We start from the raw sequence: 11137 nt of genomic DNA, 5'->3' as shown, positions 1-11137 counted from the left end.
ATTTATAGTACATAGTATCAGGTAATGGTCTGTCCAAGTCAAAGGGAGGACGTCAGTTACTAGAAGGTTTTGTAGATTAGTGAATATACCGTCTAAGGTATGCCCTGCATTATGGGTGGGTCCCTTCACCAGCTGTGAAAGGCCACAAACCTCCATTTCTGACTGAAGAGCCATGGTGTCTTTATCTCCAGTACAGTCTAGATGGAAGTTGTAGTCTCCTAACAGTGTTGTTGACTTCTCGGTGGCAAGGGATTCTAAGATGGTGGCAATTTCAGTAAGAAATCCCAACCGAGCCTCTGGTCTTCTATATAATAGAATGCCTCTAAAATTATAGGTGGGAGACAAATAAATATCAAACTGGAACGCCTCACATGTCGTAGTAGGTATTGCCGTGATGCGCATTTTAAAAGTGTCCCGGCATGTTGGAGGCAGTGTAATGCTGCTTGATGTTTGTTCTGGTGAATCCTCTAAACTCAGACTTTGACATTTTTGGGAAAGTCAGGATTCACTCAGCAGAGCAACATAGCAAGTTTAGTCTGACCGGCAGTTTGATGATGGTGGCTGTAACTCGGCAGCACTCCAGTGGTAGCCTTTGTTACTTTTTGTAGAAAGTTTGGAAAAAGTTCCTAAGTGGCCATTCTTGCAGTGTTTGAGGGGGGGAAGTATGCTCTAACTCTAATGAAGGTCCTCAGAGTTTGGGGGAATTTATTATCCCAGAAGCCACCAGCAGATACCTAGGCAAATCCAGTTGGAACTGGTCAGCTGGACTTTTGTAGTTTTGGAGTTCTTGCAACTTTTGTGTTCCTGAGCTGAACAGGAGGCTAGTCAACACGTCTTGAAAGTCCATTGTTCTGTCCTGGATGAAAAAATACCAGTCGGACTTAGGCTGAATTCACCACCCAAGCCAGAAGTTAAAATCTGGAAAGAATACCTTCTACCGAGCCCATAAACTTGCCATCGTGTACTGCGGGTGAACGTAATAGTTCTAAAATGAATTACTCAAACCATTTAAAAGAATTTCACCAAATCTAACCTCAAAAGGGTGAAACAGAAAATAAAACCTACACTCATTCTTCGAAGGACAACGGCAAGCAGCTACCAAGGGTACCTGATGGAGGAACCATGCTGCATCATGTGGTTAGTTGAGAATTAAAAGAACTTAGCATTGCCAAAGCCTTACAAGGGGAAACCCATGATTCAACCAAAGGCGTTATCAAAACTCTGGCAAATGGCTTGGTCCAAATGATCATGTATACTTACAGGTAGAACCAACAAGCACCATGCCTAGCACATACAAATTCTCACCAATGAAAAATTACGGTAAACTAGGTACAGTGATGGACTTAGGTTATACCACATCAAACTCACTAAGAAATCTAGGTCGCATGATGATCAGAAAAATGCAATTGTCGATCATATTCAATCCTGAGTATGCTTCACTTGGGAACCAGAACAACCTCAACAGAGGTGGTATTCTGTGACTTATAAATCCATTGCCAGGCTTACAAAATATAAGTTCAAACGAGCTAATAGCTGCACGTTTTACTCAATCTATTGAAAACGGTGGTACGAAATCTACACATACAGTTGGGTCAAGCCCAAAAGTAACTAAGGATATTCTTTCTCATGCAAATAAGCTGAAAGCCTGGGGTTCCACAAGGAATCAACAAAAACTGAATTTTACCCGAGCATCTTTCTGGAGCAACTAATTTCAAATTTGCTATTAATCGACTAATGGCCAAATCAAAGAATAAATTAGACTCTGAAAGCAGCAGTTGGCACTACTCAATTATTTCTGAGGTGATTTGACTTGACTGAAATGAAATTCTGTCTTGCGAATAGCACCTTGGATAAACATCTAGCATCTTCAATGGCAGGAACCAATCAGACCTGTAATCTTGTGCCATTAAAATGCCCCAACTATTAGTTCAATTAAACAATGACCTCTAGTATGATATCAGCATCCTACCTTGGCTATCAGCACAATAAAATGTCTTCAAAGATTGAGCTGGAATGTTGCAGACCTAAGACCTAAAATGAATGATAAGGGCTGGTTGACTTTCATGAAAGAACATAATATCTGTTGCTTGCAGAAAATTTGGGCTCTTGATATTTTTTTGATCTAAACAGCTGTCAAACATACAATGTACCCTTAGGCTTGATCACCTGGGTGAGAGCAGCCTGTGTCAGCAATGCAGAAGTAACGCACACAATACCCAACAAGAACATACATCCTGTGGAGCTAAGGAACCCGGAGGGGTCTCTAGAAATTCTGAATGTATATTCCATGCCTGGGAAAGGTGGGCTCAAGTTAAACCACATGTCCCATTATTGACTGGGACGATTTTTATCTTGTATCTTTTTTCTTTTATTGTTTTTTACCGAAATAAAGAGAGTTTGAATGAAAGAAATCACATGTATGTTTATTTAAAGAATACATTTTGGCAGTAAGGCATGCAGAGCTTCAAACGATGCCCTTAAAAAAAAGCAGAGGGATCTGACCTATCAAAAAGGAATACCTTTCGGCATGCGGTGATTTTAATTCTAAATTGCATCCTTTATTGTTGGACTCAACACTTAAGGATGAAGAGAATATATGGGGAATCCCTTCAGTACCCAAAGAGAGTTGTGCGCATATAAGGAAAGATGATGCTATTTTTGAAATCTTAGTCGAGGGGAGTTTATGTCAACTGAAGTGTTGCACACTGCCCAATGTCCCACCAAAACCTATATTTAAATATCGAAACAGAGAAAGCATCATTGATTATATAGCAATAAATATAAAATATAAAATAAATAAAAGCATGGCAGTTAGTTGGCAATATGAAAGTGCTCAAAAGAATGACCTGGACCCTCTACTTCTAATCATAGCAAATTTGCACCTCAGCCCTTCTGATCACAAAAACATTTCAGGCAACCAATACAGTTCTAAAGCCAATAGAAAGAACATTCTTGGTCGAATTGAAGTAAGTAACCAAATGATATTCACTTCTAGTCGTAAATGGGTGGCCCTGCAAGCTATAGTAACAATGCAAGCTCACCAACAACAAAACCAAACTTAGAAGTATTTGAAAATGCATTGACAGAGATGGCTGCATCAGGAAAAGTCAATATGGAAGCTCTACCCATAAAACAATCAACAGATTGGACTGGGATGAGAAAAGTGCTTAAAACTAAAAAGATGCCTTGATATTAGCTCTGAAAATTCGATACCTATTTGATATTATCAAGCAGCACGTCAACGATTCTCGAATACAGTACAAATGGTTAATTTCATTTAAAAAGAAAAATTAGGCACAGAACTTTGCCGACCTCTACACAACTCAATAACATGTATAAACTGTGGAACATTTTGGAGAAGAATAAAATGGGGCTTTGAGGGCCCTCCAAGGAACCTAGAGCAGAACATTAGCCAACAAATCCGGTTTAACCATATTGCAGCTCATTATCAAAACATAGACACAAAATCCCTACAAACAATTAACTTCAGGTAACACAAGAACATGATCCTATAAAGATTAACTTTTTTCTGAGCTTATTAACAGATTCAAAATTTAACTCCAGAAATTGTGATCAAATGGTAAGCAGGGGTGCAAATATAAGTGTGAACTGGAAATCACTCTATCGAAAAAACGACTATTCGAAAGCCATAGTCAATCAACCAAATTCCAGCAATCAGCCTGGTGATCCACCAGGCACTCCTCTATTACATTATTCCTATATATGACAACTTGACAATTTTACTGAAAAAGAAGTCGCCCAAGTGATCTGATCCCAAAAACTGCAGAAAGGAGAGGGCCTGGCTAAATTTCCAACAACCATTTCAAACTTAAATACATGATCACCTGTTCTGAGCAGGTCATTCAATAACATTTGGTCCCATAAAGAGATTCCAGCCTCCTGAAAAAAAATCTATAATTGTTCCATCACATCCAAAGAGGCCAAGAGATTTCCCAGAGAACTATTGGGCAATTTGACTGGTCAATGACGTGGGAAGATTTTTTTAGAGCCTGCTGCTATCCTATTTAGATCAGAGGTTGGTAGAAAAAGTCCTGCTTCCTCCATATCAAGCAGGTTTCAGGATGGATCAGAGCACAGGCAATGACAATAAAGCGATATATATATATATATATATATATTTTATGCAGACAATAAACCTAATCCGCACAAAACATATCTCTCTTTTAAAATCCGTATTACAATTGTTTCAATCAGTCATCAAACAGCCTTCAATAGCGTCAACCACTCAATTCTATGACAAACACTCAAGCAACAAGGTGTTTCCCACAAGCTATTAAACCTTGTTGATGCCATACCCTCTGATACGACTACTCAGGTGTAATACAGCACTAGGGGCAAACTTACTGCCGACATCCCAATAGAACGGGGCGCCAAGCACGGTTGTGTACTAGCACCAACTCTATTCAACATTTGTAAAAATGTGAATGAACCTTGAGTTAGATGTACCAAAAATAAACAAAGAGCCAGTGTCAATATAGCTCTTTGCTGATGATGCAGTGCTAATAACCCGAACAGAACTGTTGATGCATCCTCTTTTGGTAGGTTATGAATCATCTTTGACTCAAGAAGACTTACCTTCAGTGTTGGAAAAACCAAATGTATGATCCGTAATCAAAAAAACCTTAAAACATACTTCAGGGTGTACAATAAGCCATTGGACCATGTCACCACTTCTCAGTATTTGGGGCTTCGCTGGACAGCACACTGCAGTGGGCTTCCCAGGCATCTCACAGTCATACTGCTCAGGTCCAGCACACAGGTGCGTTGTTGAGATTTGCTAAATATTTTGGAAACCGTTCTAAAGGCGGTGCCTTTTAGGCACGGAAAATTAAAGCTAGGCAGGGCTTTAAGTGGGCCGGGTCTCACCAGTGATATGCACCGTCAGTTTTTTAAAGAGGGCTTCGGAAAGGCTCTGTTTTTTTGCCTTGGCACAGACGGTCCGTTTTTTTCTGCACTGCAGTGACAGCAAGCACATAGATATGCACGTGCTCACACTGCCCCCTTCTCACTGGTGGAGAAGTTAGGGCATGATATCACTCCAGGTGACCATTGTAGGGGAAGGGAAACCCTTTAAGGAGAGTCATTTTCTCTCTTGATTTCCCTTCTCTTTTTGAAACTCAGAGATGCCAAAACATTGCCGTGGTGTCACCAATGCTTTAAGTCAAAGCTTTTTCAATATTCTATACAAGCCATAGTTGCTGCTTATCTATCTTATGCATTTAACAACCATTGACAAAGCCAACAGGCATGACTTGTTGTTGGTATTATGTTATATGTATCATATATCTGGATGTAATGACAGAAACAGAAAAGTGTGGCGGCACACTATGCTAAGCACACGTTTTTAGCTTATGTGTTTTTAAGCCACGCCCTTAATCACATTGACCACGCCCCTTTGAGAGACCCCCTAGTTTTTTCATACCACTTAAAGCCCTGAAGCTAGGGTTGCCTGCGTTTACGGTTCCAAAATCTGGGACTATAGAAAAATGCCATCAACTTAACTTTGAAGGAACAACTTTCGTCGACACTTGCTGCATGTGGGGCGAGGAACACCAGTGGTGATTTGGGGATCAAGAAAATTGAGGACGGCCTTGCTCTAGCACCTGTAAAATACTGGATTAGAGTTGGGTCCATGGTGGAGCTTGGTTCATATAGACATTCAAAATAATCTAAAATATTACTCTTTGCCCTGGTTTGCCCAGGTATTAAACATCCCTCATAATTAGTCTTTCCTGTTTTCAGTTTCTATTTCTGGAAAGTTCTGGTGGGGTTTTTTCAGTGTTTTCAAGTGATTTCAATACCTTAAAAAAACTGTTGTTATCAGTTATTACATATTTCTGCGCCACTAAAAACAACCGAAACAGTGTTTTTACCGATGTTTATGGAATGTTTTGCTTTTATTATTGCTTGCTTTCTGCACTGATAGAACATGGTATACAGACAGTATCGTATAGTGTATATGAGGTCCAAATAGATTTTTGCAAATTAAACTTATTGTAGTACACCTTACAAATATTCTTCAGTGAGTCTTTGGTCATGTGTGCTTGCTCTTTCCTTCCCATGTAAACTTCTGTGAAAAGGCCCTTTCAACATTGGCACTTGATACGGGCAACACCAAAACAGCCGGTACACAAATTTGTTAACTCTGGCCACTGACACAGCTTTCAATGCCAATACTAGATTGCATTTCTCAGGGCAGGTTCTGCAACATTTGCAATGAGCTGGGCGCTTATGCCCTCAGAATTATTGAAGCTGTCAAAAACGAAGCAGAACTTTTGAAACTACGGAGGAAATTCCCCTTTACTGAAGGGATCTAGAACTTGTACAGAGTATCACAGTGATATTTCATTGACTTCAAATGCCATTGGTGGTGAAGGGACATTTCTATGCACCATTGCAAGACATTTCTCATACATTGTAAAATAAACATTCCTGAATTTCTCTTTAACAATGCTTTACTTGCCAAATGGCAAACACTCTAACATTGAACATGGTGAAGTGCCAAAGTCAGTAAACGTGATGCCCAACCTACTATAATAAATATTTACGTTTTAGTTCCTGTGCATAAGAAAACAATGCACCAGAATGGACTAAAAAGTCAATAGCATCCCTCATTAACTCTGCAGATTGTGTAAAGATGCTTTCAGCATGCCATCTAACAAGTGGCAAGGATCTCCTAAAGGGAATCACTTCAGCTCGGGTATCAATATTGACTGGTCATCACACAACTTTTTCATATATGTAACTGAATCACTGCAAACACAAACAATATCACTCCAATATTTGTTGAACTTGGAAAGAACCTTTTTTGCAGAGTATTCTAAGAGACACTGCATTCCATGTTTTCCAAAAGTCTGATCCCATGTTTTCAACACTATCCCAGATGCTTAGTGATAGTGCTCTTTATACATATACTGGTCAGTGTACCTTGCTTTGAATGTTTAAAGCCTGAGGTGTTGGCAATTCACCTATTATCAATACTGACCCACTAGAAACTGTGGGTTAATGTATTAAGGATTTTTACCCATTCTCTGTGGGTAAATGTGATGACACATATTAGGAAAGATTCTTATGAAACCAGCCATTTTACCTATCAGTGAAAGAATCAAACGTGGCAAAATCGCAAATACGATTTTGATCTTTCCTGATTCTCTACAGTTTATAAAATAATTAATCGAGACCTAACACATGCTTCTAAACCCTTGCATCTTTAGACCAAAGACCACAAAACTAAAAAAAGCAAAAGGAAGAAGAAACAATGTTTTAGTGGCATCCCTACACAACAAAACTCAAGCAGAATAATGTTAGCCCAGTCTTTCTTACTGCTAAGTTGTATAACAAAGTTACATTGTTTTGGACCCTTCAGGAAGAAAAAAAATGACTCTTTCACTCTCTTTTTCCTTTCTTTGAATGGCATTTAGTTTGTGGTTGCGCAGGTGTTTGTTCAGTGTTCATATGTTTTCACTGGTGAGGGCTATTTCTCTTTCAGTGGTGTTTTATCAGTTATTATAGGTTTAAACCTAAAACCCCACAGCCTACTCATAATGTTGGATCCGAGTATCTTTGGTTTCAACCAAAAACATTGCTAATGTCAGTCTTGTAGTGGTAAAGAAAAGCTACTGCTCCTCTGTAAATCAACTGAAAGCAAGCCAGGCAGGTTTCCTTCTGAAACCCCTGAGAGGCATAAACAAGGCCCAGGCTTTGAACCTTTCCTGGGCAAGCAAAGGATTACATTAGCCGGATCAGCTTGGATGCTGGACTGGCGAGGGCTGAATATGTTTTACTTTAAATAATCCTCTGTTTGAGAAGGGCTGGCCGCATAGGATTGATGCCAAGCCATGCCTTCCCTAGACCGGAAACAAGCTTCCTAGGACCGGTTTCTGGCATTACAGCCGTCTTCAGCCAGGCTTGCTTGAATCCAGTGGCAAAGTGAGCAAGGGACTCACGTCTGAGCATACCCTGCCACCTTATGGCGAACAGAGCGGTACAAAAGGGGGTTGCGATGGAAGGAGCATCTGAACCAATCAAACACTGACACCCAGTCAACAGATTCGGGCTGGACTGTTCCTATGAGGCACAGGGTCAGACTGATTTGCATATGGCCATGTCTGAACTGGGGTGGCAGAGTGGGCTAAAGAACGGTGATGGATTAAACCCAGATCTGTTGACTGGGTGTGAGTGTTTGATTGGTTCAGATGCTCGGTCCATCACCACCCCCTTTTGTAACGCTGATTACTTACAGGCAATCTTCATTACTCTGAGTATAGTCTTCCTCGCCACATGACTTACAAAGTGAGCTTCAGCTCCACAACATAACCCTCCAAAGCAAAAAGTCAGCGTCCCATGCCTCCCATCCCTTCCCAAGTTGGCCGACCCATTACCACCTGACCTCTATAAGAGGCGGGCCGGCCAAACCCATCAGCCTGAAACTACGAAGCACAAACATGAAGCCGATAGCCAGACAGAGAGGGAGGGATGGGAAATCATGTGGCGAGGAAGCCTATACTCAGAGTAATGAAGATTACCGGTAAGTAAACGGGGAATTACCTCCTCGTTAGTCTTCCTCGCCACATGACTTACAAAGTGAGCACATACCAAAGCCAAGCGGCTTCATGGAAACTCACAAGAAACCAACAGACCAGAATGGGACGCCCACGAAAGAGGGCAAACCCAACAGACCAGTACGAGTGGAAGGACCCCCAGGGGAGAAGCAACCAGGAGCAGGAAGAACCAGCCCGGGCCGAAAGACACCGGGAAGGCCGAAAACCCAGACCCCGGAGACACGAAGCGCCACCAGAAAATCCACCCCAAGCCACAGAAGAGGGAGGACAGAGAAATGCACGGTAGCAGACCACACGGAGCAAAAAGCAACAGCAAACAGGACCCAGAACAGAAAAGAGCAAGCCGGACCAAACACCCCAGGACTGCCCAACGGACAGTCAAAAGAGAGAGGGGAGCAAAATTCCAGAGAGACGAACTCAAGAGGGCATCTCCACCACAGTGACCCATCAAAAAAAAACACCGCAGAGGAAGAGACGCAGTCCGACAAACACAGCAACACCGCAAGGCAGACCGCCACTCGCAAAGGAGCTGAAACCACCAGAGGAATAGGGCAGTGGAACCAGACTCAATCAAACAGACCGGCAAGAGCCGCAAGAACAGAAAGGGACACAGAAGAGAAACAGGCAGGGGACATACCCCAGACACACAAAGGACCCCCCCAAAAGGGACCCCAAGGAGAGAACCTAGGCAGGCACAAAGCAAACTGGACCCAGGAAGGCACCGGAAACGACACTGAGGAGACCCGGCCACCAAGGGAACCCAACCGGCCAACAGCGAAAAGTGGAAAACCCACAGGGTCGCCCACATCCGGAAGGGAGGGACCAAGACCGCCCTGCACAGGGACCAAGCAACCCTACCCAGGAACATACCACAAGAAGGAAGCGACCCGGTGAAGCGAGCACCCAGGTGGCCATACAGACAGCCAGCCCACAACCAGGCACAGCCCAGTAGAACAACGAAGAACTGACTGGAACAGGAGTGCACAGGGAGAAAAAGCCAACAGGCAGAAACACACCAAAGGTGCGATGGACAGAAGGGCAGGGCGAAAACGAGCCCGAGCCAGGGCCAGACTCCCAGGGAGCCACCAGAGCCAACAGTCCCAGGGTCCCCCAAACCAAGTCCAAAAAACAAGGATACAATCCACACCGGAAGCACAGGTCCTCGCCAGGGAGATGAGAACCGGGAGTCCCAGCAACCCTGGACACCCAGCAGCACCGCCGGTAGACAAACACCAGCAAGGGAATGAGAAAGCAGGGGTAAAATTTTTAAAAGTTGGCCACTTTAGGTCACTTTGACAGCACTAGCCGGATTCGAACCCTTGTCCTTTGAGATTATTTGCCACTACAGGCACAAGACTCACCACTGAGCTATAGCTCCAGGTCCCAAAACCCGTGCCCACAGAGGAAAAACATGGAACAAGGAGTAACAGGGCCCAAGACAAAACACTGCAGCAGCAGACGCAAAAGAAGAAGCACCCAGGCGAGCACCATCAACAGGACAAAGGCCCAGACCAGGCCAGGCCAAATAAGGCCATAACCCCCGGAAGAAAAAAAGGACCCCAGGAAAGCGCAAAGTCGGGAGACAGGACGAGAAGGCCGAAGAGGCAACACCTGGGACCCAAAGGAAGCAGCCGGAGAACCCAGGAGAACACCATCCAGGCACGAAATAGGCCCGACCCACAATCCACCGAACGAGAGCCAATGAGAACAGGAGCCTACAGGCAAGGACAGCACCAATGTGCTCAAAAAGGCCAACAGGGGAGAACCCCGTAAACACCCCGGAACACGAGGCAGGGGACAAACCCACCAGAATGGCAACAAAGAAGCCCCAGCAAGGCAGGGGGAAACCCCAGAGAAGCCAAGAAACGGAAACAGAAGGCAGACGGGAAAACCGCCACCAGGGAAACACACAGACCCAGAACAGATCGGGAACCCAAGCATGCCACCCAGGAAGGCCAATGCCGCCAATACACCCAAGGAAGGGCCAGAGGCACTGAGACCAATAGGAAGGGGAGGATCCGCAAAGGACAGACAGGGGTGAAACACCGCCAGTCAACAAGTCCCAAAGCACGTCCCAAGGAAGGCCCCTTCCAAGTTCTATTAGGATTCTATGACAGCATTGGCAGGACTCGAACCCCCATCTTGTGAGAGCCTACACCACCAGAGGCACAAGCCATACCCCCTTGAGCTGTAGCTCCTTGGTTGACAAATAGGACCCATCACAGAAGGACCAGCGAGACTGCCAAAAGCGACCCCGCAACATAAAAAGGGACAGAACGCACACCTCACCAGAGGCGGGCGCCGCCCCCGGCCCGACCAAGCAGGCACCACCCTGTGACGGTTGGGCCGGGGAAGTAAAGACTCTACGACCTGAAGTTCTCATATAACCCTTTTAATGACAGGTAAGTTAGAGCTGAGATATAGAAAGTTCGAAAATAGTCCTTCCAGTGCTGTTTCTTCTGGTCTGGGCTTTGTTCTCTAGGGTCCCCGTCTTCTCCCTCTGGGGCTTCTTGGCTCCCGTTGCACTCAGGGAGGAAAAGAAATACAAACAGCCG

The sequence above is a fragment of the Lissotriton helveticus genome, chromosome 6 (assembly GCF_964261635.1).
Source record: "Lissotriton helveticus chromosome 6, aLisHel1.1, whole genome shotgun sequence".
Taxonomy (NCBI): domain Eukaryota; kingdom Metazoa; phylum Chordata; class Amphibia; order Caudata; family Salamandridae; genus Lissotriton; species Lissotriton helveticus.
This window is presented reverse-complemented; position numbering follows the sequence as displayed.